Source organism: Lactuca saligna, chromosome 4 (assembly GCF_052625555.1).
Source record: "Lactuca saligna cultivar CGN05327 chromosome 4, ASM5262555v1, whole genome shotgun sequence".
In the NCBI taxonomy this organism is placed as follows: domain Eukaryota; kingdom Viridiplantae; phylum Streptophyta; class Magnoliopsida; order Asterales; family Asteraceae; genus Lactuca; species Lactuca saligna.
In genome coordinates, this window is record NC_136420.1 from 48,359,675 (window position 1) to 48,370,986 (window position 11,312).

Here is an 11,312-nt window from a genome sequence, read left to right on the forward strand (position 1 = left end):
GATCAACAATCGTAGCTCTTTAAACTCTGTTGAACTATGAAGCGCCATTTTAGATAAGTGTTCATATAATCCTCTGTTCTAAATATCATCCGGAAAAATACATCGAACATGGTCTTGCTTATTGTCCAACATTTGTTTCCTGATTTCCGATTTGTTTGACATAGAACTTAACTGAACACATCAATTTAGTTCTGACCAGGCCCAGTACATAGGTCAAAACAAAATCATCGAGGGTCCCAGATATCGCTTCTAGTTCTAGAAGGAACAGATAAACTTCGACTCATATGTTTGCTCTACTACTTGTTAAAATACCCATAAAAGCACGGTTTATAACATCGAGTTACCAATGCGTTTTCGTGCAATCAATGCATAACTAACTCATAGGCAACAAATCATATCTCTAGGTTTGAAGACTTATATGATATTACCGTCTCACGATCACTCGAGATAAATTCCATGAAGTGATACAAGTGAGTATGGGTTGAATCCAATACTCGGAACTTATGAACACTCATGAGTGTTGTAGCCCCGCTTTGTCTAACATCTTAGACCTCTACAAGCCAACCCATGACAGTCTTGACTCATATCTACTTCCAACATATGACCGAATGTGGAGAGTTTGAACAATATGATATAAACCATAACATAATTATCCTGGAAGTCAAAACATGCAAAAAGAAATAATAGTAAACGATTGACAAGAGATAGCAACACTTTACTCATAAATAACAACTTTTATTTATCATCAAATGTCAATTAAATCTTACAAATTTCAAGATTATCTACCTACTAAAACTAATATCATCCTTCAACCCAATGCTTCGAGCATGCTGGTGATGCTTAACCCGAGTCAATCCCTTTGTTAGGGGATCTGCTGGGTTCTTATCTGATGATACCCTCTTTGCCATGAGGATTCCTTCTTCTATTCGATGTCTGATGAAGTGATATTTTCTGTCAATGTGTCTGGATCTCCCAAGATCTCTTGGTTCCTTGGCTAAGGCAACCGCACTATTGCTGTCACAGAAAATCTCCATTGGCTCCTTTATAGCTGGTACAACTCCAAGGTCTCCGATGAAGTTCTTCAACCATATAGCCTCCTTTTCTGCCTCTCTTGTTGCTATATACTCTGATTCATAAGTGGAATTAGCCATTGTCTCCTTCTTGGAACTTTTCCAAGTAATTTCCCCTCTGGTTAGGGTAAAGACCCAGCCCGACTGAGAGTGGAAATTATCACTGTCGGTCTGAAAGCTAGCATCAGTATACCCTACAACCCTCAAGTCATCACTCCCACCAAGGATAAGGACCCGGTCCTTAGTCCTTCGCAGATACTTGAGAATATTTTTACCGCTGTCTAGTGAGCCTTGCCAGGATTCCCCTGATATCTGTTGACCATGCTTAGAGCAAAGGCAACATCAGGGCGAGTACAAGTCATAACATACATGATCGAGCCTACGGCAGAAGCATATGGTACTTGACTCATTTCAGCTAGCTCAGCCTCAGTACTCGGACTCTAAGTTTTACCCAGTCTGGCATTACACTGGATAGGTAACTCGCCTTTCTTGGAGTTATGCATGTGAATCTTTTCAACACTTTGTCTACATAGGTTCTTTGACTAAGTCCAATTAGTCTTTTACTCCTGTTTCTCAAAATCCTTATCCCTAGGATATAGGCAGCTTCTCCAAGGTCCTTCATAACGAAACACTTCCCAAGCCAGGACTTTACTTCCTGCAGGGTTGGGATGTCATTTCCTATGAGTAGTATGTCATCCACATACAGTACCAAAAAGTTGACTATACTCCCACTAGCATTGACATAGACACAAGATTCATCTTCACTCCTTGAAAAGCCAAATTCTTTGACTTTCTCATCAAAGCAAAAATTCCATATACGAGGTGCTTGTTTCAATCCATAAATGAATTTCTCGAGCTTACACACCCTATTAGGGTACTCTGTACTAACAAAACCTTATGGCTGAACCATGTAAACATCTTTAGCCAACTTTCCATTAAGGAAAGCGGTTTTGACATCCATTTGCCATATTTCATAGTCATGAAATGCGACAATGGCTAACAGAAGCCTAATAGATTTAATCTTGGCTACTGGTGAAAAAGTCTCATCATAATCAACTCCCAGAGTTTGAGAATAACCCTTTGCAACTAGTCTTGCTTTATAAGTGTGTACATTACCATCCATGTCGGTCTTCTTTTTGAAGTTCCATTTGCACCCAACTATCTTATAATCAGGTACATTGTCAACCAAGTTCCAAACTTGATTGTCATACATGGATTGTGTCTCGCTGTCCATAGCCTCTTTCCATTTAGCAGCCTTAGGGCCTGCCATGGCTTCCGTGTAGCTGTTAGGCTTGTCCAGATTTACCAGTGTGTTATCACTGATAAGTGTTTCACCTTCTGCAGTAATATGGAAACCATAATAATGCTCAGATGCATTCCTAACTCTGGTAGAACGCCTCATAGGTATAGATTCTTCAGTTGACTCAACAGGAGTTTCCTCCTCAGGTTGAGGGCTAGGGTTTGAGGTTCCTTCACCACTTGAATCTTGAATTTCCTCAAGGTCAATTTGCCTCCCACTTTCTCCTTGGCTTATGAATTCTCTCTCTCGAAAGAATCCTCTTCTTGTTACAAAGACCACATTATCACTGGGTCTGTAGATGATGTAACCAAAGGATTTCTGTGGGTAGCCAATGAAAATACACCTTTTGCTTCGGGGTTCGAACTTATTGTGAGTCTCGCATCTCATGAAAGCCTCCCAGCTCCAAACCTTGATGTGGTCTACATTAGGAACTTTTCTAGTCCACACCTCGTGAGGTGTTTTGGAAACCTTCTTTGTAGGGACTAGATTAAGGATATGGGCGGCAGTCTCTAAGGCATACCCCAAAATGAGATTGGTAGCGAAGCTCGACTCATCATGAAACGAACCATGTCCAACAAGGTCCGATAGCGCCTCTCAGCTACACCATTCAACTGTGGTGTCCTAGGAGGTGTCAATTGTGAGACAATCCCACATACCTTAAGATAGTCAAGGAACTCAATACTAAGATACTCACCACTATGATCGGATCGAAGCATCTTAATGTTCCTGCCCAACTGATTCTCCACTTCTTTCTTAAACTCTTTGAATTTTTCAAAGGTTTCTGACTTATGCTTGATTAAGTAGACTTATCCATATCTACTAAAATCATTAGTAAAAGTCACATAGAAGCAAGTAGCATCTCTTGTGGCAGTTCTGAAGGGTCCACACACATCTGTGTGTATGAGGTCCTACAAACCTTCACCTTAGCACAAGTACCAGTAAAAGGTGACTTTGTCATTTTACCAAGCAAACAAGATTCACAACTATCATCTGACTTTAGGTCAAATGACTCCAAGACTCCATCCTTTTGGAGTTGGCCTATGCGTTTCTTGCTTAAATGTCCAAGACCAAGGCCATAAGGATGCTTTATCTAAGCTAGTGGAAGAGTCAATGCACAATACATTATTTCCTAGATTATCTACAATAGATACAGTTTCATACACACCATCACAAGGTAATGCTTTAAAATAAATAACATTATTAAAGAAATCATCAATACTACCATTATTATTATCAAAATAAAAGGTAAAACCTTGTTTATACAATGCATGAAAGGAAATAACATTTCTTGCCATTTCTGGCGAATAATAATATTTATTCAAATCTAATGTAAACCCACTGTTTAGCACTAAGGAATAAACTCCTATCTTGGTGACAGGTGAAGCTTTCCTATTTCCCATGATCAAGTTTATCTTTCCTTGCTCCACATTCTCACTTCTTCTTAGTCGCTGCAAATCAGAACATATGTGAATACATAACCTGTATTGTGACATCCCCAAAATCACGGCCAGAAAAGACCGATTTCATTTATGCTTTTTAAAATAATTTCAGAGTAAATCCTTTTTATTTAAAAGTGTTGCGGAATTTGTTCCCAAAACAAAACATGATAAAATAATATTTATCAAATCATTTCATCAAGAGATGCATTTTCATTATATAATCAAAACTCAGGATGTCATGTTCCGATACAGACCATAAAGCATAAACGATAACATTACAAGTCATTCAACAAATATATACATATACAGACTTGTAAACAAAACCACTCGATGATTCATCCATCCTATGCCCTTGCGCCACTTCCTGTAATACAAATAAAACTGAGTGGGCCAGGCTTGGGAGCCTGGTGAGCATATAGGGTTTTCAACCCACAATAAATAAATTATATTTAATTTCACCAACCAATCACTATCCCGATTACCCATTCCCGTTATCCTCACTTTACGTCCTTAAAACAACATCTATCTCAAGGGACCTAATCTAGGATTTTCATCAGGACAGACATTACTGCTAAGGGGTTTCCTCAACAATAGATATCCTAAAGGCAACCATGAGGGGGATAGAGTACACCGGTGAACACATCGTTCACAACACCTACAGGTTATGAACCTGCTAGCGTTCCACGAGACTGTCTAGAAGGAGTCTGTGGTCATTATCCATACTCCGCTGAATAACTAGGTCAACAACAACAACATCGAGGCCTCTCATCTGTTTATTACACATCAATTATCTACCCATGTTCTACCCAACATATTAGTAGATAAAAATATACATTTTCATACATAGTTTAAAACCTGTATAGCATTTTCATTCAATATATATTCCACATAACAGATGAGGCACATCCACATAACACGTATTTCATAGAAAATAAATCGGATCTATGAGATAGATGAGAGTGAATATACATTCACACATATAACAACAAAATTATACACTTAACACGTATTTCATATAAAATACTTCATAATTATGCGTTAGAAGAAAGTAACTACACACTCACTTGATCAGAAGATGATCGGACAGCACTACGGCTTGTAGAAGTAGTAATCCTCAGCAGATATGGAAGATCTCTACAAAAATCGAACTTCTCGCGGACAGAGCTTCGGCTCGGGAATCGCACTTCTCGGGATCTTCGGGGCTTCGAAACTTGCTTCGGGGATCGGGAATATTACCGGGGCTTCGGGGTACTTTTGGCACGCAAATCGATGCAAAACGAGAGAGAGAGAAGAGAGAAAAAGAGCAAAATAACCGGCTGCCCTCGCATCCTATTTATAAGAGACTGGAGCCTCGGAGTACGCAGGGCGTACTGCCTCCGAAATCATCATTGCTTACGTATCCGAAGTACTCGAGTGCGAGGCGTGTCATGCTTCGCTGTACGCGGGGCGTACGCTAGTACGCTGGGTGTACTTCGGATCAGATCGGTGACTCCCCTTCGGATAAGTCCGGTTTTAATAATTAAATTTAATTATTAATTATTTAATAAACTTCAAAAATTCATATCTTCTTCATACGAACTCCGTTTTCGACGTTCTTTATATCCACGTGTAGGTGAGACTACGCTCTACAACTTTCGATTAGACTCTGTCGACTAATTTTGACTTTACTTTTATTAATTATTTTTAATACGCCGGGACAGAAAATTTCCGTTATAAATTCATAACTTCTTCATCCGACATCTGTTCTCGCCTAACTTTTCATCGCTTTGATACTAACAACGAGATCTTCGATTCTCATTTCATCGCTTTAATGACAGACCCAGAAACATAGGCATTACAATTCTCTCCACCTTAGAATGATTCCGTCCTCGAAATCACACATCAACAAAAAAATGCGGATAGCGACCCATCATGTCACTCTTCGTCTCCCAGGTGAGATTCGGCCCATTCGTGTGTTTCCATCGGACAAGCACTAACTCGACCATCTTGCATCGCAACTTCTTAGTCTTTCGGTCAACAATTGCCTCTGGTTCTTCAATCAACCTTTTGTTCTCATCGATTCTCAAATCCAAAAATGGAATCATGTCGGGAACTTCCCCCGTGAACTTCCTTAAATAACACACATGAAAAGTGTTATAAATTCCATTCAGTTCTTCTGGTAGTTCGAGCTTGTAAGCTTGGTTCCCAATCCTCTGAAGAGCTTTAAACGGTCCAATAAACCTTGGACTTAATTTTCCCCTTTTACCAAATCTTATAAGTCCCTTCCACGGCGAGACTTTAAGCAAAACCGAATCCCCAACTTCAGAAGTCATCGGTCTTCGCTTTTTGTCAGCATAGCTCTTTTGACGATCCTGAGCTGCTAACATTCTTTCCCTAATTATTTTCAACTTTTCAGCAGTTTGATGAACCATCTCCGGTCCCATAACCTACTTTTCCCCAGCCTCAAGCCAACAAGACGGCGTACGACACTTTTGTCCATACAAAGCTTGGTAAGGTGCCATCTTAATGCTCGAGTGAAAACTATTATTGTAGGAAAATTCTACCAATGGTAAATGTTCATCCCAGTTACCTAGGAATTCCAAGGTACATGCTCTTAGCATATCTTCAAGTGTTTGTATCGTTCGTTCGCTCTAGCCATCAGTCTGCGGATGGTAAGCTGTACTTAAACACAACTTGGTACCCATTTCCTCTTGTAGACTTTTCCAAAACCTTGAGGTGAAAAGGCTATCACGATCCGATACAATCGTTAACGGAACACCGTGAAGCCTCACAATTTCCTTCACATAAGAATTCGCAAGCTTTTCCATAGACCATTTCTCCCTGGCTATTATGAAATGCGCACTCTTAGTGAATCGATCGACGGCCACCCAAATCATTTCGTGACCATTCTTTGTTCTGGGCAGTTTAGTGACAAAATCCATGACAATGTCTTCCCACTTACCCATAGGCACAGGCAATGGTTCTAAACTCCGGTACGGTTTCTGATGTTGTGTCTTGACTCTCGCACAAGTCACACACTCGGCCACATACTTTGCAACATCAAGCTTCATCGTCGGCCACCAGTAGTAGGGTTTTAGGTCCCTATACATTTTAGTGATACCGGAATGAATCGAGTACATGGTTTTGTGAGCTTCTTCCATAAGAAGATCCCTGACTCCTCCTGTCTTAGGTATCCAAATCCGATCCTGGAACACCTTCAGTCCATGACTGTTTACACTGAACACCAACGTTTTGCCCAAACGTTCCTCCTTTCGGTCATTCTTTTCAGAAGCTTCCTCTTGAGCTTTCTTTATACATTCCACAATGGTCGAGAAAACTTCAATTCTCAACGCTCTTGGCCTTTTACTTTCAAGATGGACTTTCCGACTGAGAGCATCAGCAACAACATTAGCTTTACCGGGGTGGTAAAGTATCTTGCAGTCGTAGTCTTTAAGTAATTCTAGCCAGCGTCGTTGCCTCATATTCAATTCCTTCTTATTAAAGAGATATTGGAGACTCTTATGATCAGTAAAAAGTTTGCATTTCGTGCCATAGAGGTAATGCCTCCATATTTTCAGAGCGAAAACTACCGCTGCCAACTCCAAATCATGAGTCGGGTAATTCTTTTCATGCTCTTTTAGCTGTCGAGATGCATATGCTATCACCTTTTCTCTTTGGGACAAAACACAACCCAATCCAACCCCAGACGCATCGCTATAAACAGCAAAGTCTTCAACTCCATCGGGTAGAGAAAGTATCGATGCCTCGCATAGTTTCTTCTTTAGCTTCTCGAATGCTTCTTTATGCTTATCATTCCAAGCATAAGTAGCTCCTTTGTGGGTCAAAGCTGTCAATGGAGTAGCAATCGAAGAAAAGCCTTGGATAAACCTTCAGTAATATCCGGCTAATCCTAAAAAGCTTCGGATCTCTGTGGGACTTTTCGGTTGTTCCCACTTCATTACAGCTTCAATCTTTGCTGGATCAACCATTATCCCTTCTTGGTTGACCACGTGACCCAAGAATTGGACTTCACGAATCCAAAAATCACATTTGGAGAACTTTGCATACAGCTTCTCCTGCTTCAAAACTTCTAACACTTCTTGCAAGTGTCTGCCATGCTCCTCCTGGCTTTTCGACTAAATCAGAATGTCATCTATGAACACTATCACAGATTTATCAAGGAACAGATTACAGACTCTGTTCATTAAATCCATGAATGCTGCTGGAGCATTGGTTAGTCCAAACGACATAACCAAAAACTCGTAGTGTCCATATCGGGTTCTGAATGCAGTCTTCTCTATATCCTGCTCTCTTACTTTCAGCTGATGATATCCTGACCTTAGGTCGATTTTCGAGAAATAGCTCAAACCTTGCAATTGATCAAACAGGTCATCAATCCTTGGCAACGGATATCTATTCTTTATTGTTGCCTTGTTCAGCTCTCTGTAATCAATGCACATCCTCATGCTTCCATCTTTCTTCTTCACGAATAACACCGGAGCTCCTCAGGGTGATGAACTAGGTCTAATGAAACCTTTGTCCAATAACACCTGAAGTTGCATCATCAACTCCTTCATCTCCGTCGGTGCTAATCGATAAGGTGCTTTTGCAATTGGCGTTGTTTCGGGCAACAAGTCAATACGGAATTCCACTTGTCGATCAGGCGGTAATCCAGGAAGATCTTCGGGAAATACTTCCGGATAGTCACACACAATGGGAATATTCTTCATCACTTTCTTTTCATTCTTAGCATCGATCACGAATGCTAAGTATGATGTACACCCCTTGGTCAAACATTTTCTGGCTTTCATTAGAGAAATGATTCCAGAATTTACTCTACATTTATCTCCATACACCATAAACGATTCCTTCCCTGGCGGGTTTACCTTTACTATCTTCTTCTTGCACAAAATTTCGGCATCATTGGCACTAAGCCAATCCATTCCCAAAATGATGTCGAAACCGTTAAGTTCGATAGGCAATAATTCCTCGTGAAACTTATTCCCATTTAGATCGATTAAGATGTTTTTCATACGATGGCTAACAGGTACAAACTTGCCACTAGCAACTTCGACTAATAAAGCATTATCTAGTCTATCAACAGGGAAATCTAGTTTTCTACCAAATTCATGTGATATAAAGGAGTACTTGGCTCCAGAATCAAATAAAATTTGGGCAGGAAAATTGTTAACGAGAAAGGTACCTGAAGCGACATCAGCTTCATCTTTAGCAGCTTCCAGTGTCATCTGGAATGATCTCGCCTTCGGCTTTGGCGGAATGTTGGGTCTAGCTGCCTCCTTCTTCTTCGGGAAGTCCCTCGACATGTGTCCCTCCTCACCACAACCATAACAAACTTTCTTAGTGAGGGTACATTCATTGGCATAGTGGCCTGACTTTCCACACTTGTAGCGTGTGGCCACTACCTCACATTTTCCATGATGCTTCTTTTTACATTTGTCGCACCACTTCACTTTGCCTCCACTTCCCCTCGAACCAGACTTCGAGAACTTGTTTTTCTTATTGGACCCTGAAGTTCCATCGAACTTCCTCTTTTCACCAACCTCTATACTTTCCAGACCCTTTTCCTTCTGATGGGCCTCCACATTCTTAGCTGCACGAACAGCCGTTTTCAGAGTAGTTGCCATCTTGACTGTCGGACCAAAGTCGGCAGGTAGTCCATTAGCAAACCTCTCAATCTTGGAGAGTTCCATTGGCACTAGGTACGAAAATAACTTCATTTTCTCAGTGAATGCAGTAGCATAGTCGTCTATGCTCATCCTCCCCTTCTTCAACTTTTGGAACTCATTGTTCAGATCAATCAGATCTATCTCTGAACAATACTGCACCCTTAGTTGTTCCAAGAACTCCTCCCATGACATTTTCAGGGCTTCCCCTCGTGGCATAGTATCTGCCAACAACTTCCACCAACTCAATACTCCAGTCTTCAGTTGTCTAACTGCAAAGACAGTCTTCTGTTTGTTGCTACAGTCGCAACTTTCAAATACCATCTCCATTTCGGAGATCCAATCCATTATCTCAACAGGCTTTGGGCTCCCAGATGGACTTGGCGGCTTGGCGCCCAAGAAGTTCTTGTACATTCGCTCATCCTTGTTGTTTCTCCTTTCCAGATCGTTCCTTCGTTCTCCTTGAGTCCCAACTTGACTCATAATGCGACTATTGTTCCCTTCCTCCGATTGCTCGGGAATCAATTCGGGTTCCTCAATTGGTATGATACGTTCATCCCTATTATTATGCAACATCTGTCGCATCTCCTCCCTTTGTTCGGCTAACATAGCCCGAATCATGGCTTGCACCCCAGCCATTGTTATTGGTTCTGGTGCTGCTGCTACAACAGGTGCTTGCTCAATTACTGGTCGTTGATTCCTGTTTTCATCCGCGTTTCCAACGCCACTCCTTGTTCTCACCATTTTTGATCTACACACCGAATAAGGTGAAATTTAGATCTTCATTCATGATAGATTTCAAATCATCCTTATCACTCCGAAACGATTACATGCTTGCTCTAATATCGTATACATATGCTTAGAATCCAAAACACATAAACCTTCAGATCCGGTTGGCAACAAACCGTAGATCTGAACAATAATATCATATATGGCAACATATAACATTTAGCACATAAAAGCATCTTAGGAAACTTTCCTAAAAATAAACTAGTGCTCGTGTCTAAAATCCAACATACACACATCTCAAAATTCCACTTAGCATTCTAAGTTTAAGTCTAGAAATCCTACAAATTCCTAGTTCGCTTAAACTAATGCTCTGATACCAACTGTGACATCCCCAAAATTACGACCAGAAAAGACCGATTTCATTTATGCTTATTAAAATAATTTCAGAGTAAATCCTTTTGATTTAAAAGTGTTGCGGAATTTGTTCCCAAAACAAAAAATGATAAAATAATATTTATCAAAGCATTTCATCAAGAGATGCATTTTCATTATATAATCAAAACTCGGGATGTTATTTTCCGATACAGACCATAAAGGATAAACGATAACATTACAAGTCATTCAACAAATATATACATATACAGACTTGTAAACAAAACCACTCGATGATTCATCCATCTTACGCCCTTGCGCCACTTCCTGTAATACAAATAAAACTGAGTGGGTCAGGCTTGGGAGCCTGGTGAGCATATAGGGTTTTCAACCCACAATAAATAAATTATATTTAATTTCACCAACCAATCACTATCCCGATTACTCATTCCCGTTATCCTCACTTTACATCCCTAAAATAACATCTATCTCAAGGGACCTAATCTAGGATTTTCATCGGGACGGATATTACTGCTAAGGGGTTTCCTCAACAATAGATATCCTAAAGGCAACCATGAAGGGGATAGAGTACACCGGTGAACACATCGTTCACAACACCTACAGGTTATGAACCTGCTAGCGTTCCACGAGACTGTCTAAAAGGAGTCTGTGGGCGTTATCCATACTCCGCTAAATAACTAGGTCAACAAAAACAACATCGAGGCCTCTTATCTGTTTA